The sequence below is a fragment of the Lontra canadensis genome, unplaced genomic scaffold (genome assembly GCF_010015895.1).
Source record: "Lontra canadensis isolate GAN:19392208 unplaced genomic scaffold, GSC_riverotter_1.0 scaffold95, whole genome shotgun sequence".
NCBI classification, from domain to species: Eukaryota; Metazoa; Chordata; class Mammalia; order Carnivora; family Mustelidae; genus Lontra; species Lontra canadensis.
In genome coordinates, this window is record NW_022631089.1 from 2,769,118 (window position 1) to 2,789,157 (window position 20,040).

A 20,040-nucleotide genomic window follows, 5' to 3' on the forward strand; every position below is an offset into this window, starting at 1 on the left:
CCATTAAAGTCTATCACAATAACTGATAGGTTAATTATTGTAGACTTTAAAGTTTAGTAAAATCTGTGTTCTTGTCTATTCAAACAGAATCTATTCTTCTCATTGATTGATTTTAGTGTCTGGAATTATTTCTTATTTTAAACACTTCAGGTTGCAGAACAGAAAATATAAATGGGATCGACTGTTTATGTTAGTAAAGTCTACTATTAGTGGAACACCAATTTTTTGTTTAATTTTTAAACCTTTTATTTTTTACTATAGTATGAAGTTGCTTTTAAATACCTACTGTATTTTAAAGTGTATTTCCAATTTTACAGTTGCCCATGAGTCCTTTTATGTGAAATGTCCAGGAGAGACAAATCATAGAGAGAGTAGATTAGTGTTTGCCAAGGCTGGTTTGCAAGAGAGTACAGTACTGTGCCCTTATCCATGGGGGATATTTCCAAGACCCCCAGTGGATGCCTGAAACCATAGATAGTACTGAGCTCTATATATACTGTTATTTCATGTACATACATACCAATTATAAAGTTTTGTTAACAAGGGAAGCACAGCAAGAGATTAACAACAATCATTATAAAATATAACATTTATAGCAATATACTATATTAAAAGTTATGTGACTGTAATCTTCCTCAAAATAATCACATTTTACTGTATTCAGCCTTCTTATGGTGATGTGAGATGATAAAGTGCCTATGTGATGGGATGAAGTGAGGTGAATGAGGCATTGTGATAGACTGTTAGGCTACCATGTGTCAGAGTCATCTACTTGAGAATCACTGTTGATCTCAGGTAACCAAAACCACAAAATCAAGCTGTGAAGGGTTAGGGACTACTGTAATGGGAAATGGGTACTAACGTATATCGGGATTTTAGGGACAATGATAAAATGTTCTAAAGTTAGATAGTAATGATGATCACACAAAGTTGTATGCTTTTTTTTTTTTTTTAGGGGAAGAAAGAGAGCAGAAGAGAGTGTACCGGAATAGAGGGAGGGTCTGAGGAGGAGATAGAGTCTTACACAGACTCCACACCCAGCCGGAAGCCCAGCTTCAGGGCTCCATCTCAGGACCTGAGCTGAAATCAAGAGCCTGATGTATAAACAATGAATTCTGGATCACTGAAAAAAATTAAATTAAATTAAATTAAAAAATAAAAAAAAAGAGAGCCTGACACTTTACCAACTGAGCCACGTAGGGCCCCCTGGATTACACACTTTTTAAAAAGTGTATAGTTTGGCATGTGAGTTATATCACAATAAAACTGTTATAAAATAAATCCACATTGGATTCTGAAATCAGTACTCAGTGATGATGGGAAGTAGATGGACACATGACATGGGGAGTAGGTAGACCAGTGCAATATGAAAAATATGATCTGGCAAGAAACATTTAGTGTGGGGAAATGAAGATTTGGAACTGTGCAAATTAGTTAGAATGGAGTAGGAAAACAAGTTATGTCATAAACTGACATGATTTTTTTTTCCCTATGTAGATAAGTGTATGTTATAATGTAAGACCCAAAGAATGGTTAAAAAATGTAGCTTGTCTTAGGTAATCTTAGAATTTAGGTAATCTTAGAACAATATCATAAATTTTATTTATATCTATATTAAAATAGAAAAGCATAAACCAATCATTTCAGTTAAGTATTATTATCTATATAGTATTCAACGGGAGCTTCTTTTGTAGTATATGAAATTCTTAATGACAAATGGACATTAATCATAAATTTCTGTGTGTATAGTTATAAATTTCTCCATGTATATGTGTGTGTTTGTGTGTGTGTGTGTGTGTGTGTGAGTGAGAAAGAGAGAGTGTGTGTTTCAGTGTATTTGGAGAGTGGGAAATGGCAAAGTAGTTTGGGAAGAAGGAAGCTAGAGCTTTGCTTCAGGCTCACACATTACTCACCTGTTATAGAAATGAAGTATTCAAGGGAAAAACATTAAATCACTGAATATGACAGAAAGAATTTAATATTGTTGGGGTTCCATAGCTTGACAAAAATTTAAGAATAGAGTAAGGCTGTAAACAAGGAGAAAGATCAGATTCACAATCGAATAAAATCCTTCAAATTTTCTCCTTTTAAATAACTTTAAAATTTACACTTTTGCATTTGGGGATCAAGCAGCTATTCTCTTCTTGCAGGTTTCTTATGTCAAATCCAAGAGCAAACCTGTGTGGCACACTGGCTAAACCAAACTTATTATGTCCTGGGGATATAATTTTTAGGTAGGAAATTCAATTTATGAACAGAAAGTCAGTTGATTTTATTGAATATTTAAAATGTATTCCTTTCTACAGAATATGTATTTGTAGATAATCAGGATACAGATATTTATCACCAATATTGAATATAGATCTCTTAATAATGGTGGACAAAACCAATGAGGGTAAAAATTTAAAAAATGTAGTGATTAAGTATGTTGTAGTTTTTTATATCATCGAAATAAATATATCAATCAGGTTAGATTGCAATGTTGTATTGTATAAAATATAACCCAATATCTTGTTGGCCCCAAAACACCAAAGTTTATTTCTTGTTTACATTACATGCCTAAAAAGGGACAGGCAGGTGTCAAAGGAATGGAGGCTAATGAAGGCCCCATGTCCATGCAATTATTCACCTGTGTCTATATAAGGAGATGTGCACTGGCACTTACAGTTTCAATAGTATACTGACAGCTATTTCTTATTCTCACTTTTTATTGGCCAATGGAATGGCCATGCTTATCTTTGAAAGAGCTGGGGAAATACAATCCCATTATATTCCCAGAAGGAACATAGCAGGGCTTATAAGGTAAAGAGCATTAGTGAATACTCTTAATAGTTCCTGAGATCACATTTCAATACACTAAATTCAGACTGAAAATAATTGTTTATTTTGTAAAAATCTGAGAATGGCAGAATTTGAGGAATGTTCAAAAGTCACCGATAAAAGCTCACCACACAACCAAGAATATTTATGATTAGGGTTAGGATTAAGTCTTCTAAGTAAGATCCAAGAGTAATTAAAACAACTAAACATCTGCCTAATAAAGAGACATTTTAACTCCTATTTCAATTATAAAATGTAAATATAATAAACATATTTAAATAACAATCTGTATTTCAGTTCTATTAATTGGTATAAGAAAAACTGCTACAAAAAGGAAACCTGGATAAGTTTTATCTTTTTGCTTCTGGAGTACTAAGATATGGGATTCTCTCGGAGATGGTTCATAGAAAATCCTAAGTAAAAGCTAGAATTATAAATAAGACTCTTAAATTTATTCCTCACCTTATAAACAGTGGCAAAGTCCTTTTTCAGGGTATTTATTTTCTATTGTTGCTATAATAAACTATAAGCTTGATGACTTAAAACAACACAGAGTTAGTATCTTCCAATTACGGAGGTCAAAACATCCAAAATCCATGTATTGTCAGGCTATGTTGTGGAAACCCTAGGAGAGTTTCTTTTTCTTGCCTTTTCCAGACTTTAGAGGCCTCCTGCATCCTTCACTCATAAATCCCTACCTCCATTTTCAAGACAACCGTGCAATAACTTCAAATCTCTCTCACCCCTGCTTTTACCATCCTGCCCCCTCTTCATCTCTGACTCTCCTGTCTCCTTCTTATCAGGGTCCTTGTGATGATGATAACTTGTTAACAACATATTGAATTTCCTTATACTAGTTTTGTTTTTGAATTTTCAAAAAAGTTTACAAATTATTCAATTAAATGTCTTCTTCAATTATAAAAAGTTTTACTAGAATTCTCATTTACAGGGTTATCAAATTTATCAGTCATAACCTTTCATTACAAATTTCATACAAGGATTTAAATGTACCCAGAAGGATTGACTAAATAAAGTTGATAGTAATTGAGTGTTGTATTTTCTTCTGATAAACCTTTTCATATCATTTTTAACAAGTCTGAAAGGAGATTGTTCTCTCAAAAACAAACAATAAAAACAAAAATGGACCTCGTAGTTATTTAGCAGAAATGCCTGAGCTTCTCTATTAGCATAAGGATAAAGAAAGATAACTTTAACAAATTAAGTGTCTCAATGATATAGAAAACTGAAGTGAATACTATGTACAGCAGCTGGAACAAACTGGTAAGTGGCCAGTAGTAGCCACTGAGGTAATATGTTTTCTGCACAGCATATTTTCTGTTATAGCACACATTATATTATTGCCTTATTATCTGAGTGGATCATACTTCATGCTAATAAAATTAAGGTGATGGACTCAACTTCTCTAGATGCTACAAGAAGCACTTCTCCACTGAGAGTGATTCTAGTGGAGTACTAAAGAAGTAGAATATAAAGAAATTTTGGCATAAAATTTTTCTGACTTCAAACCTTACAGTAGTAGTGTTAGTAATAGGTTAAAAATCCATTGAGACCAGAGGAGATATTATAGTGACTTAATTCAGACAGATGGGTGATGGGTTTAGGGGTTGGTATTGGTTTGAAAACAATATAGAATGCAATTTCGAAGATGGCAGAGAAGTAGCAGGCTGAGACAACATCAGGTAACATGAGATCAGCTAGATAGTTTATCAAACCATTCCACACACCTACAATTCCAACAGGAGATCAAAGAGAAGAGCAACAATTCTAGAAACAGAAAATCAACCACTTTCTGAAAGGTAGGACCTGCGGAGAAGTGAATCCAAAGTGACAGGAAGACAGACCACAGGGGGAGGGGCCAGCTCCTGGCAAGCAGAGGAGCAACGGAGCACAAAATCAGAACTTCTAAGCCTGCTGCACTGAGGGACATCGCTCCAGAGTGAAGCTGGGGTGAAACCCACGCAGGGACAGTGTGGTCTTAGGTTCTGCGGGGTTACAGAAGGATTGAGGGTGTCTGAGTGTCACAGTGCTTGCAGGTATTAGAGTGGGGAAGTGGGCTACAGAGACAGAGCTGAGGAGGGAGCTCTCAACTCGGGGTTACCTTAAACTGTGATCTATGGCAGAGTCAGGCCAGTGCTGTGTGAGCAGAGACCCCACAAGATCCAGGGAGCACGGGGATCTGCTGGGTTTGGAGACTCCAGACAGGGCTGTGTGCCAGAGACAGAGATGCTTGGTCACAGGCTGGGTGAGCTCAGAGCACAGCCGGAGGCCAAGGAGATGGGAGTGATTGAGCGTTTTTTTCTGAGGGTGGACTGAGGAGTGGGGCCCCGAGCTCTCCACTCCTCCAGAACAGAGATTGGGAGGCCAATATTTTCATTCCTGTCCTCCAGAGCTCTATGGAAAGCATTCAGGAAACAAAAGCTCCCGAAAGCGAACCCGAGCAGATTACTTAGCCCGGCCACTGGTAAGGGCAGTGCAATTCCACCTCAAGCAAAGACACTTGAGAATCACTACAAGAGGCCCCTCCCCCAGAAGATCAGCAAAAAATCCAGCCAAGACCAAGTTCACTTACCAAGGAGAAGAGCGGAGTTACAGAGGAGGAGAAAGCAAAGCATGGAATTCATGGCTTTCTCCCCATGATTCCTTAGTCTTGCAGTTAATTTAATTTTTTTTAATTTAATTTTTTTTCTTCTTCTAATTTTTTTTAACTTTTACCCTCTCCTCTTTTAACATTTTTAAACTAGTTTATCTTAACAATACCTTTCATTAAAAAAACAATAATAATCTTTTTTGAACCATCGTTATTATAGTCATGTTTTATCCTTCATTGTATCTAACTTTATTTTTTGTATACACATAGGGTTTTTTCTTCTAAAAAATTTGGGGTACAACTTCTTCTAATAGATCAAAATATGCCCTAAATCTAGCTCTGGGCTTGTTCTAGTCTCCAGCCCAAGCAAAATCTATCCACTTTCTTTTTCTTTATTCTCCCAACCAACTTACCTTATCAACTCCTTTGTTAGAAATTTTAAAAAAATGTTTTTTTCATCTTTATAGATATATTTCATCCCTTCATTGTGTTTACCCTTATATATGTTTTTCATTCTTTAACATTTTGGGAGGTAGTTTCTTCTAAGAGACCAAAATACTCCCAAAATTAGGTGGGTGACCCTGTTCTAGTCACCAGTCTAATATATATATATTTTTAAATTTGTTTTCTTTTTTTTAAATTTTTTTTTTCTGAACTTCTTTTTATCCCCTTCTCCCCCCATGATTTGCGATCTCTTCTGATTTGACTAAAGTGCATTTTCCTGGGGTCTTTGCCACCCTTTTAGTATTTTATTTGCTCCTTCATATATTCTTATCTGGACAAAATGACAAGACAGAAAAACTCACCACCAAAAAAAAAAAAAAAAAAAAAAAAAGAACAAGAGGCAATACCAAAGGCTAGGGACCTAATCAATATGGACATTGGTAATATGTCAGATATAGGGTTCAGAATGACAATTCTTAAGGTTCTAGCCGGGCTTGAAAAAGGCATGGAAGATATTAGAGAAACCCTCTCTGGAGAGATAAAAGCCCTTTCTGGAGAAATAAAAGAACTAAAATCTAAACAAGTTGAAATTAAAAAAAGCTATTAATGAGGTGCAATAAAAAATGGAGGCTCTTACTGCTAGGATAAATGGGGCAGAAGAAAGAATTAGTGATATGGAAGATCAAATGACAGAGAATAAAGAAGCTGAACAAAAGAGAGACAAACAAATACTGGACCATGAGGGGAGAATTGGAGAGATAAGTGACACCATAAGATGACACAACTAGAATAATTGGGATTCTAGCAGAAGAAGAAAGAGGGGAGCAGAAGGTATATTGGAGAGAATTATTGTAGAGAATTTCCCTAATATGGCAAAGTGAACAAGCATCAAAATCCAGGAGGTGCAGAGAACACCCCTCAAAATCAGTAAGAATAGCAGCCCGGGAAAAGAAGTCTGTAACATACAATGGTAAAAATATTAGATTGGCAGCAGACTTATCCACAGAGACCTGACAGGCCAGAAAGAGCTGGCATGACATATTCAGAGCACTAAATGAGAAAAACATGCAGCCAGGAATACTATATCCAACTAGGCTATCATTGAAAATAGAAGGAGAGATAAAAAATCTTCCAGGACAAACAAAAACTAAAATAATTTGTAAACACAAAACCAGCTCTACAGGAAATATTGAAAGGGGTCCTCTAAGCAAAGAGAGAGCCTAAAAGTAGTAGACTAGAAAGGAACAGAGAGAATATACAGTAATAAACTTACAGGCAATACAATGACACTAAATTAATATCTCTCCATAGTTACCCTGAACGTCAATGGGCTAAATGCCCCAATCAAAAGACACAGGGTATCAGAATGAATAAAAAACCAAAACCCATCAATATGATGTCTATAATAAACTCATTTTAGACCCAAAGACACCTCCAGATTTAAAGTGAGGGGGTGGAAAAGAATTTACCATGTTAATGGATATCAAAAGAAAGCTGGGGTGGCAATCCTTATATCAGATCAATTAGATTTTAAGCCAAAGACATAATAAGAGATGAGGAAGGCCACTATATCATACTCAAAGGGTCCAACAGTACATTAAAAGGATGATTCACCATGACCAAATGGGATTTATTCCACGGCTGCAAGGTTGGTTCAATATCTGCAAATCAATCAATGTGATACAATACATTAATAAAAGAAAGAACGAGAACCATATGATACTCTCAATAGATGCTGAAAAAGCATTTGACAAAGTACAGCATCCATTCCTGATCAAAACTCTTCAAAGTGTGTGATAGAGGGCACATATCTCAATATTATCAAAGCCACCTATGAAAAATCCACCTCAAATATCATTCTCAATGGAAAAAAGCTGAAATTTTTCTGCTAAGGTCAGGAACACTGCAGGGATGTTCATTATCACCACTGATATTCAACATAGTACTAGAAGTCCTAGCCTCAGCAATCAAACAACAAAAAGAAATTAAAGGCATCCAAATTGGCAAAGAAGTCAATTATCACTCTTTTCCAGATGATATGATACTATATGTGGAAAACCCAAAAGACTCCACTCCAAATCTGCTAGAACTTGTACAGGAATTCAGCAAAGTATCAGGTTATAAAATCAATGCACTGAAATCAGTTGGATTTCTCTACACCAACAACAAGACAGAAGAAAGAGAAATTAAGGAGTCAATCCCATTTACAATTGCACCCAAAACCACAAGATACCTAGGAATAAACCTAACCAAAGGGGCAAAGAATCTGTACCCAGAAAACTATAAAGTACTCATGAAAGAAATTGAGGAAGACACAAAGAAATGGAAAAATATTTCATGCTCATGGATTGGAAGAACAAATATTGTGAAAATGTTTATGCTACCTAAAGCAATCTACACATTTAATGTAATCCCTATCAAAATACCATCCATATTTTTTAAAGAAATGGAACAAATAATCCTAAAATTTATAGGGAACCAGAAAAGACCTCGACTAGCCAGAAGAATATTGAAAAAGAAAGCCAACATTGTTTGCATCACAATTCCAGACTTCAAGCTCTATTACAAAGCTGTCATCATCAAGACAGTTTGGTACTGGCACAAAAATGGACACATAGATCAATGGAACAGAATAGAGAGCCCAGAAATAGACCCTCAACTCTATGGTCAACTAATCTTCGACAAAGCAGGAAAGAATGTCCAATGGAAAAAAGACAGCCTCTTCAATAAATGGTGTTGGGAAAATTGGACAGCCACATGCAGAAAAATGAAATTGGATCATTTCCTTACACTACACATGAAAATAGACTCAAAATGAATGAAGGACCTCAATGTGAGAAAGGAATCCATCAAAATCCTTGAGGAGAACACAGGCAGCAACCTCTTCGACCTCAGCCGCAGCAACATCTTCCTAGGAACATCGCCAAAGGCAAGGGAAGCAAGGGCAAAAATGAACTATTGGGATTTTATCAAGATCAAAAGCTTTTGCACAGCAAAGGAAACAGTTAACAAAACCAGAAGACAACTGACAGAATGGGAGAAGATGTTTGCAAACGACATATCAGATAAGGGGCTAGTGTCCAGAATCTATAAAGAACTTAGCAAACTCAACACCCAAAGAACAAATAATCCAATCAAGAAATGGGCAGAAGACATGAACAGACATTTCTGCAAAGAAGACATCCAGATGGCCAACAGACACATGAAAAAGTGCTCCATATCACTCGGCATCAGGGAAATACAAATCAAAACCACAATGAGATACCACGTCACACCAGTCAGAATGGCTAAAATTAACAAGTCCGGAAATGACAGATGCTGGCGAGGATGCGGAGAAAGGGGAACCCTCCTACACTGTTGGTGGGAATGCAAGCTGGTGCAACCACTCTGGAATACAGCATGGAGGTTCCTCAAAATGTTGAAAATAGAACTACCCTATGACCCAGCAATTGCACTGCTGGGTATTTACCCCAAAGATACAAATGTAGTGATCAGAAATGGCACGTGCACCTGAATGTTTATAACAGCAATGTCCACAATAGCCAAACTATGAAAAGAACCTAGATGTGCATCATCAGATGAATGGATAACGAAGATGTGGTATATATACATATACATACATACAATGGAATACTATGTAGCCATTAAAAGAAACAAAATCTTGCCATTTGCAATGATGTGGATGAAACTAGAGGGTATCATGCTAAGTGAAATATGTCAATCAGAGAAAGAGAATTATCATATGATCTCTGATATGAGGAATTGAGAGGCAGGGCTGGGGGTTGTGGGGGGGTAGGGAGGGAAAAAAAATGAAACAAGATAGGACCGGGGAGGGAGACAAACCATAAGAGACTCTTAATCTCACAAAACAAACTGAGAGTTGCCAGGCGGAGTGGGGCTAGGGAGAGGGTTGTGGGGTAATGGACATTGGGGAAGGTAAGTCGATGAAGTGTGTAAACCTGGTGATTCACAGACCTGTACCCCTAGGGCTAATAATACATTATATGTTAATAAAAAGATAAAAAACTAATTAAAAAAAAGAAAACAATATAGAATGCATACCTCATCCTACCACACACTATGCAAAGTGATATAGGAACAAAGAGAAGTTTTAGACATTATGTGAATCTCTGAAATTGTTGCTCCGTTAGGAAGTGTGAGTAATGAAGACAAAGTATTTAGAGAATCATCAAAAATTTCAATGTTTGTATAAACAGTAAATATAATATAAATTACGTCTGAAAATACAGAAGGAAGTTTGGATCTAATTTAAACAGAAAAGATTAAGTCTGAATTTTCCAAAAGTGTTGTTTATGGATAATGTGTAGGACATAATTTTGTTAAGACGTGATTTTAAAATGTAGGAATTTGTTTTGTGTGAATATACGCTTTTGGCTCTGCACCCACAATCAGTTAAGAATTACATGCATATTTTTCAGAGTTACTGGATTACACTGAGTACCAAAAAGTCACATGAATAAATTAAATTGAAGGATTTCGTCTTATAAAAATATTGGGATATTAGTAACGTCCTAAAATTATTGTGTAGTATATGCCATCAATTTTTTTCTACATCTAGTTACTTTTAAAAACTTAAATTTTCTAGTATTTTCATCAACTGTTCTTTTGTAAGTAGTAAGCGATATTTGTTTTATATTTAAAACACTGAGTTCAATTTATATATTCACATAAATTTATGCATACTGTATTGCCAGACACACCACACAATAACTTCATGAATACTTAATGCTTTTTATTCAGAATGTACATAGATTTCATGAAGTCCCCCCACTGCTGCATAAACAGTTCATAAAACCAGCATGATCTGACTGTGCAAGTACTTTTTAAAATTAAATCGATAGTAAATTTTAATTATTTATCCAAAATGTATTATGAGCTTATATTTTGCCAGTAGTGTTTGATGGCAACATTGTGACTAGGCTTAAACTCTTACACAATATAAGTTATATAACATAAAATATAGAATATATTTAGATTATTATGTCATCATGTTATGGTTCTTATCTCAAATAATTAATAAAAGCATATTGCTAGAGTAATGTGTATGGTAATTTTTTTCTAATAGCATATGTATACTGATATCATACTGTAAAAAGAAAAAAAAGGAAGGAAAAAAAAGCCACTTAGCACTCTTACAAAAAGGCATCCTACATAATGATCATGATTGGGCATGATTTCTTGAGCTATGCTTTCACTATTTTCTTTTCAGCTTGTTTACCATTAAGCAGGCAATTGGGTTATTTTGTGTGATAGATCTATTTCCTGACACAATGTCTACATATGGCCAACAGCTCATTGAGTTGAAACAAACTGCATGACATACCAAAGAAGCCCATATATATATGCACATATGACTTATATACATATAGCTTATAAAACTTAGTGATATGGGCAAAACTTGTAATTCTTCAGCAATAAATGCCACCTAAATAATGACAAATTGCAATAAAATGTGTAATGAACAAAGTGATGGTAGTGTTAGAGAAATGTTTCAAGAGAAAAGAAAATAACTAAGTGGAATCAAGTATCATAAAATGAAATATACTAGAATTCACAAAATAATACAACTTAAGTTAGTGACAATTTCTGGTAATATCTACTTGATAATGGAGTTTATTACAAAAGTTCTAATAGAAAGTCCTCCTGAATAGAATTAAAAGCCATTTAAGCTGAACAGTGATGATTATGTCATCATGCCTTCTGCTGAATTTTATGGAAAAAAAAAAACAGGAAACACTGCATTTTCAATGAGAAAACTGACAGGGAGAGAATCCTTAGATATCTGCATTTAGATAGACTGCCCAACATTATATTTCTGCCATTTGTGACCCATCCCATTTTGAATCCAAACCCTGAAAGCTAAAAACTTGTGTTTATAATTACAGAAATGCAGTTTTATATCATTTCATACAGTAGACAATGAATAATCACACTTGCAAATATCCAAAGATGATTTATAATCTTTATCAGCAGCTGATAATTAAAAGTAAATAACTAGATTATTTTTGTTTATTTTATTGCTTGACTAAATTTAATTTAATTTGGTTTTCAGGCTACATATAAAAATCTTAGTTTGAACCTCAGATTGAAAGAAACCATAACCCAAGGCCAGTGATTCTTAAACTTTGGTGTACAGTAGATTCACCAGGGGGAAGAGGAATAGAGTGGTCTCTAAAATACTGAGGGGCTCCTGGGTGGTTTAGTGAGTTAAGCATCTGCCTTCAGCTCAATTCATGATCTCAGGGTCTTGGGATCTAGCCCTGTGTCAGGCCCCCTGATAAGCAGTCTGCTTCTCCTTCTGGCCCTGCCCTCACTTGTGTGCTCTCTCTCTCTCAAATAAATAAATAAAATCTTTAAAAATATATTGATATTTATTCTTTGCTTTTATCTACAGACACACAGACTTTATTGATATGGGCGATTACCTTGTCATCTATTGTTTTAGAAGTTCTCTACATGATTTCAGTATTCAGTATAGGTTGAGAAGCTAAAGCCCTATTCCTTTTCAAAGACTGGTTTTGGAGAATCTGAAAGGAATTGAAAATTGAGAATACGACCAAAACATTTTGATATTACTATCAAACTGTACGTTGATGATCACTATGCCTTCTGAAACCGCATTCACTATATTACCAATGATGGGGGAGGCTTAAAATAATAATTCAAGCTCTGTTCATGATCTTGATCTAACAAAACCTCATATTTGGTCTCGACTATCTATATCAAACCCAAATTAAGCTGCTACATGTAGTACAGTATGTTCTAGACAAAAATCAATGACTATTGATCCTAGTTCAAAGTAATGAGCAGGAGTAGACATGGTGAAAAGACAGAAACTAATAATCCTAAAAAAAAAACAACACACAAACTAATAGTCCTTGATCACATACTGCTGTGTGTTCTCCTTAAATTTTTCTTATAGCAATATCATTAGAACTAAGCAATATCATTAGAACTAAGTTCCTCACTATTTGGCAGATTTTAAAAATTGGTAATTTGGAGAGTTAACTATCTTGTTCAAAGTATGGGCTTAGGCAGGAATCTAAAAAATTCTGACTCAAAAGACTTTCATCTTTTTAACTTGCTGGATTTTCATTTTAGTTCCTTCTAGAAAATAATAAATCATAAAAATGATTGATGTAGAATTTTTAAAAAAGATTTTATTTATTCATTTGACAGACAGAGATCACAGGCAGAGAGGCAGGCAGAGAGAGAGGAATGGAAGCAGGCTCCCTGCCGAGCAGAGAGCCCAATGTGGGGCTCGATCCCAGGACCCTGGGACCAGGACCCGAGTAGAAGGCAGAGGCTTTAACCCACTGAGCCACCCAGGTGCCCCAAGATGTAGAATTAAAAGAACAATTTGGCTCATACTGCCATAAACCACAGGATAGATGGGTCTCATCATTGTTAAAGATGTGGAGGAGAAAAAACATATATGTGAATGGACTTGATTGAAAAAAGTCTCAACACGGCCCTTAATAACTCAACATCCAAATTAATGCAATTGCTTGAATCTAATGTAATTGAAATCTTGTGGGGGTAAACAAATAAAATATATACTATGGACATATACACACATATATAATTATGATAGGGAGTCTATTTTCATTTGATAAATCCCTTGTAATTTCATCTTATAATTCAACTTTCTTCTTACAAACTCAATGAAAGCCCTTAACATTCTGATTATAAATTACATCACAAAATGTATTTGGACTGTGTGGCATGTCTCCTAAAAAACTATCAACCTGTGTATCTTTGCCCATAATAATTTCTCTGTTCACAATATTTTCTATTGTTCCCTCCCATCTGGCTTAGAAATATAATGTTCCTTTTCTTCTAAATATAAAAGTTACTTCAGCAATTTCTTTCAGATCAAGACAGGAGTAAGCACTGCCCTCTTCAATCTTCATCCATCCCCTTGATGCTCATTCCTTAAGTAAATAGGAACATTAACAACTTTTTGAGCACAGAACCTTGATATCAGAAAGAAAGACTGTCTTGAAATCCTAGCTGGAAGCTTATTAGATGCTTAATTTTGGCTACATTGCTTTGACCAAATACATTGTACTCTCCCCATAGTAAATTAAAAGTTAATATTTTTTTTAAGTTAGTATTTTATAAAGATGTTGAAAAAATATAAATAAGGCATATAAAGTACACATTCTATTATGCATTTAAACATCAGTTTAATGTATATTATTTAGTCTTATAATAAAGTCAACTTGTTGAGATATACCTTTACTATATATTCTATTATATATAAAATTATAAATAAAATATATGAATGTACTTAAAACATTTTTGAATTTTCCACTTTGTTTCATTTGTTGGAAGAAATAAATTTCATAGTATTAGCATTTCTTTCAATCATCAAGATGTGATCTGTTTTTCAATATTGATTTTCTTTCTTTTTTTTTTTTCTTTATTTGACAGAGAGAGAGATCACAAGTAGGCAGAGAGACAGGCAGAGAGAAAGGGGGAAGCAGGCTCCCTGCTGAGCAGAGAGTCTGAATTGGGGCTCGATCCCAGGACCCTGGGATCATAACCTGAGCCGAAGGCAGAGGCTTAACCCACTGAGCCACCCAGGCACCCCTCCAATATTGATTTTCTAACAAGTTCATATTCATATTCTATTACCTTTCATTTACGCGCACGCACACACACACACACACACACACACACACACACAAACACATCTTGCTGTCCTTTCCAAGTTTGGCAACATTGTTAACTAAAGCAACTCCTGTGCTTATGGACCAAATTCAAATTCCCTATTTTACTGACTGCTTAATTCCTGCAAAATTAAGCCACCTGCTTACTTAGTGCAACATTACATTAACTCATTTTGATTATACTGCAGACTGCAAGTGCCAATGTAAATAGTGACTAGGCACATCTCCAAAATATTTTCTAGCAGCATATTCTGTGCTCTATGGACACTTTTAACTGACCTATGTTTTTATAGTCATTTAATATGCAGTAAAAATGTTAGCATAAAATAAATACTCAAAAAAGAGGGAAAGCAACAACAAAGTTATCCAGCAATAATAAGGAAATTTATATGGAAGTTGGAAATTCAGTATGTGGAATTACACCATCACACTCCCCAGAGACAAAAACAAAAATGCATCATAAAACGATCTCCACTTGTAGTTAGGTGCCTCTTCTTTTATCAACTTGATTAGAACAATACATAATCAGAGGGTTATACACACATACAAACACAAATTCAAATATTTAATAAATAATAATCCTGGATTTTCATGACCTAAATTCATCAACATATTGCCAAATTTTCTCATTTCTTCTAGTTGTTAGAAAATATGTACCCCACATATAGAATGTACTTGATTGACTTACATTTCAAGAAATTTTAGGATCTATATTATATTCCTCTAAATTTCCCCTCACTCTCTAAATTACATTTAACAGTTTAAAGATATCATCTTATATATACATACATAAAATGTATACATTATGCCATATATGGATACATATATGTATACATGCACACACATATATGTATATGTGTATATGTGTGTTTGTGTGTGTATATATCATTATCTGTGACAATGGCATAGTAGGAAGCACCAGGAATGTGTCTCCCTACTGAGATAAAATTGCAATGGCTGAATCTGCCTAAGGTAACTATATTAGAACCCAAGTCTACTGAAGTCTTACAATTTCAAGAAGAAAGCTTGTAAGGTAAACAAGTTAATTTCAGTCAATTTCCGCTCTTAGCATAGTAGCACCTACTATCCTGAAGCCCTGTGGCCATAGTAGCAGCTCAGCAAGTGTTCCAGAAGCAGCTTGGCTACATAGCTTGGGGGATTTAGGGTGGGAAAAAAAGACCCTGTCTCTGAATATCAAGTATCTCTGCTATGATTGCTGATTACTGATTCTGATGCCAGAGAAGTGGAGAAATATTATCAAAACTAAGAAGGAAGGAAGGAAGGAAGGAAGGAAGGAAGGAAGGAAGGAACAAAGGAAGGAAATGGTTTCTAAATACTTACTGAAGGTATACCTTATTATCAAATATACTAAAGCATATAGTGTAGAAAACATTTATGCAAAATCTAAAGGACAATATCAAGCAAACAAATAAATGTACTATTGTGAGCAAACATTCTATGCAATGATTAAAACTATGTGGTTCCTCTCATTATCTCTAGAATTGATTCCATACTTTATTCTGACACTCCTCAGATATTTCAAGTCATACTTATCACTGTTTTGTTACACAATTTCCTTCCCCACATAAATTTCCTTATTAATTCTTTTCCTCTCTTTTAAAATGTTTCCCATTTAGCTTAAGTATAAATACCTTCTATAGTCCTCCTGTTATAAAGAGCTCCCATAATAAACTCATATTCATTTCCATTTTCTAAAAGATTTTATTTTTTATTTGAAAAATAGAGCAAGAAAGAAAGCAAGAGCATGGGGGAGGGGCAAAGGGAGAGGGAGAAGCAGACTCCCCACTGAGCATAAAGCCCGATGGGGGGGGGGGCTCCATCCCAGGACCTTGAGATCATGACCTGAGCCAAATGCAGATGCTTAACCAACTGAGCAGTCCAGGCACCCCTAGTTTCCATTTTTTAATTGCAGTAAAATAACATAATATACACCATTTTAACCATCTATAAATATAAAATTTAGTATACTAAGCACATGAACAATGTTGTGTGCCCTTTACCATTATCTTTTTCAATAACTTTTATCATCCCAAATAGAAACTCTGTATCCTTTAAACATTAACTTGTTATTCCCCTTTCCATTTAGCCCATAGTAACTTCTTTTATTTATTTATTTATTTGACAGAGAGGGACAGTGAGAGAGGGACCGCAAGCAGGGGAAGTGGGAGAGGGAGAAGCAGGCTTCCCACCAAGCAGGCAGCCGGATGTGGAGTTTGATCCCAGGACCCTGGGACCATGACCCGAGCTGAAGGCAGATGCTTAACGAATGAGCCACTGAGGTGCCCCCATAGTAACTTCTATTCTACTTTTTGTATCTATGAATTTGACCACTCTCAGAACCCCCTTTTAGGAAAAGCATACAATGTTTCTTTTTGTGGCTGAGTTATTTCACTTATTTTAAGTCTTCAAGGTTTATCCATAGTGTAGCATGTGTTAGAACTATCTTTTTGGTTGTGAAGGAAAGGCTGACAAAAAATTACCATTTTAAGGTGGATAATGTTGAAAATTAGGAGCTGGTGCAAAGGATGAATTACACATTGTTGAAGCAGAGGCAATGAATTATGAAGTCAATCCAATTAAAGTCACACTGACAACTCTAAAAATGTCTGTACAGCCAGCAGTTTCCCTTGGGGGCTTTGAAATAACACCATGTGTGGTCTTATAGCTGAGATGTGTTTCAGGGCCTGTTCATATTAGTGGACAGAGCTTAGTAGCTCTGGAAGAAGATGTGGAGTCAGAAGACAAAGGATGTAAAACTCATTAGTAGATCTGGAAAGTGCTCTGTCCCTGGAAGTGGTAGCAAGTTTCCACAGAAAAAAGTAAAACTTGCTGCTCCTGAAGATGATGATGAGAAGGAAGCTAAAGAAAAGCCTCCAGCAAAGAAATCTATACATGTTAATCCAGATAAAAATATAATCCAGATAAAAATACAATATCCAGAAAGAAAAAATCCAGAAAAATACAGGGGGGGTTGGAAATCCAGATAAAAATACAAAAACCAAACCAGAATGGAAAAACTCAAAATCATCAACACCAAGACTGACAGGTCAAGAATATTTCAAAAAACAGGAAAAGCTCCCAAAACACCATGGACCTAGTTCTGTAGAAGACATTAAGGCAAAAAGGTAAGCAAGTATAGAAAAAAGTGGTTTTCTTCCCATAGTGGAAGGCAAGTTGATCAATTATATGAATAATCACTTCCAGGTGACTAATTGAGAGGCTACTGAAGATCTCTGGCAGTGGAGGAAGTCTCTCAAAGAAAACAGTTTAAACAGTTTGTTAAAATTTCAGTCTTCTTTCATTCTGTAATAATTGATACAGTTGATATCTGGCTATCCCTTTTATAATGCAGAGTGAGAACTTTCCCTCCCATGTCTGATAAATGTTGTCTAGGTTCCATTACCAAGAATGTGTTTTCCAAAATGCCTGTTTAGTTTTTAAAGATGGAACTCCACCCTTTGCTTGGTTTTAAGTATGTATGGAATGTCATGATAAGATGTAGTAGTGGTGGCCAGACAAATGGAAGTGTAGAGATAAAAATATGTATTTGAAATAAACTCAATATTTTAATAAAGTTAAAAAAATGTATATTCACATTATTGTACAACAGATTTCCAGAACCTTTTCATTTACAACACAAAAACTTTATAACCACAAAATACTAATTATCTTTTTCTGTGTCCCTATACCTTGGCAACCAGTTTTCTACTTTATGTTTCTTTTTTTAACCATTTTTAAAAAAAATTTTATTTATTTACTTATTTATTTATTTGACACAGAGAGAGAGAGAGATATCACAAGTGGGCAGAGAGGCAGGTAGAGGGGGAGGCGGAAGCAGGTTCCCTGCTGAGCACAGAGCCCGATGTGGAACTCAATTCCAGGACTCTGAAATCATGACCTGAGTGGAAGGCAGAGGCTTAACCCACTGAGCCACATAAGCACACCTGTTTGTTTGTTTGTTTGTTTCTTTCTTTTTAAAATGATGTTATTTATTTATCTGTCAGAGAGAGAGAGCACAAGCAGGGGAAGTGGCAGGCAGAGGGAGAAGCAGATTCCCCACAGAGCAGGGAGCCTGATACGGGACTCAATCCCAGGACCCCAGGATCACGATCTGAGCCCAAGACAGACATTTAACCAACTGAGCCACCCAGGCATCCCCTATTTTATTTTTCTATGATTTTTTTTTCCATTTTAGACATTTCCTATGAGAGAAATTATATGGTTATCTGTCCTTTTGTGATTAACTTATTTTGCTTAACTATCAATGTTGTATTATGTTACAGGATTTCCTTCTTTTTAAAGGCTGCATAATATTCCATTGTGTGTGTGTGTGTGTGTGTGTGTGTGTGTGTACACATTTTCTTTCTTTTTTTAAAGATTTTATTTAGTTATTGGAGAGAGAGAGAGAGAGAGAGAGAAGCAGAGGGAGGACAAGCTGACTCTGCCCAGCACGGAGCCTGATACAGGGCGCAATCTCACGACTCTGAGATCTTGACCTAGCAAAAATCAAGAGTCGGACACTTAACTGAGCCACTCAGGTGCCCCTCATAGTTTCTTTATCCATTCATCTGTCCATGAACATTTGGGTCGCTTCTACCTCTTGGATATATGGATAATACTATAATGAACATAAATATACAGATATTCTTCAAGATCTTGTTTTGAATTCTTTTGGGTATATATCCAGAAGTAGGACTTCTGGATTATAGTTATTCTATTATTTTTTAAAAATTGTTGAGGAAACTTCATGCTGTTTTCCATAATGGCTTTAACATTTTCCCTTCCCACCAACAGTGTGCAGGGTTCCTTTGTCTTTGTATCCTCACCGACACTTGCTAGTTTCTGTTCTTTTGATAACAGCATCCCAGTGGGTGTGAGGTAACTATCAGTAATGTTGGTGATATTAGTAATATTAAACTTCTTTTCATGTGCTTAAAGATCATGTGTATCTTTTTTGTAGAAATACGTACTCAAGTTGTATGCCTATTTTTTAAGTGAGTTAATTTGTTGTTGTTGAGTTATATAAGTTCCTTATATATTCTGGATATTAATCCCCTATCAGATATAAGATTAGGATTTATTTTCTCCCATTCCATAGGTTATTTTTTCATTCTGTTGTTTCCTTTAATACATAGGATTTTTACAGTTTGTTGTAGACCCACTTAAAAAAAAAATTGTTGCTTATGCTTTTGGTTTCATATCCAAGAAATCAGTGGCAAATCAAATGTTCTGAAATTGTTCCCTAGAGTTTCTTATAGGAGTTTTGTAGGTTTAGTTATTACATCTTTGATCCATTTTGAGTTAATTTTTCTGTGTGGTATTAGCTAAGGGTCTTAATTCATCCTTTTGCATAGGAATACTGGTTTTTCCAGCACCATTTGTTGAAGAGTTGTTTCTTTCCCCATTGAATGGTCTTGAAACCCTTTTCAAAAATCATTAGTTCTTATATGC

General features: G+C 35.3%; 1 pseudogene; it reads left to right on the plus strand.

The window, feature by feature from the left end:
* LOC116854826 overlaps positions 1-17,936 on the plus strand; it is a 51,271-nt pseudogene extending 33,335 nt beyond the window's left edge.
* Positions 17,937-20,040: the final 2,104 nt, after the last annotated feature.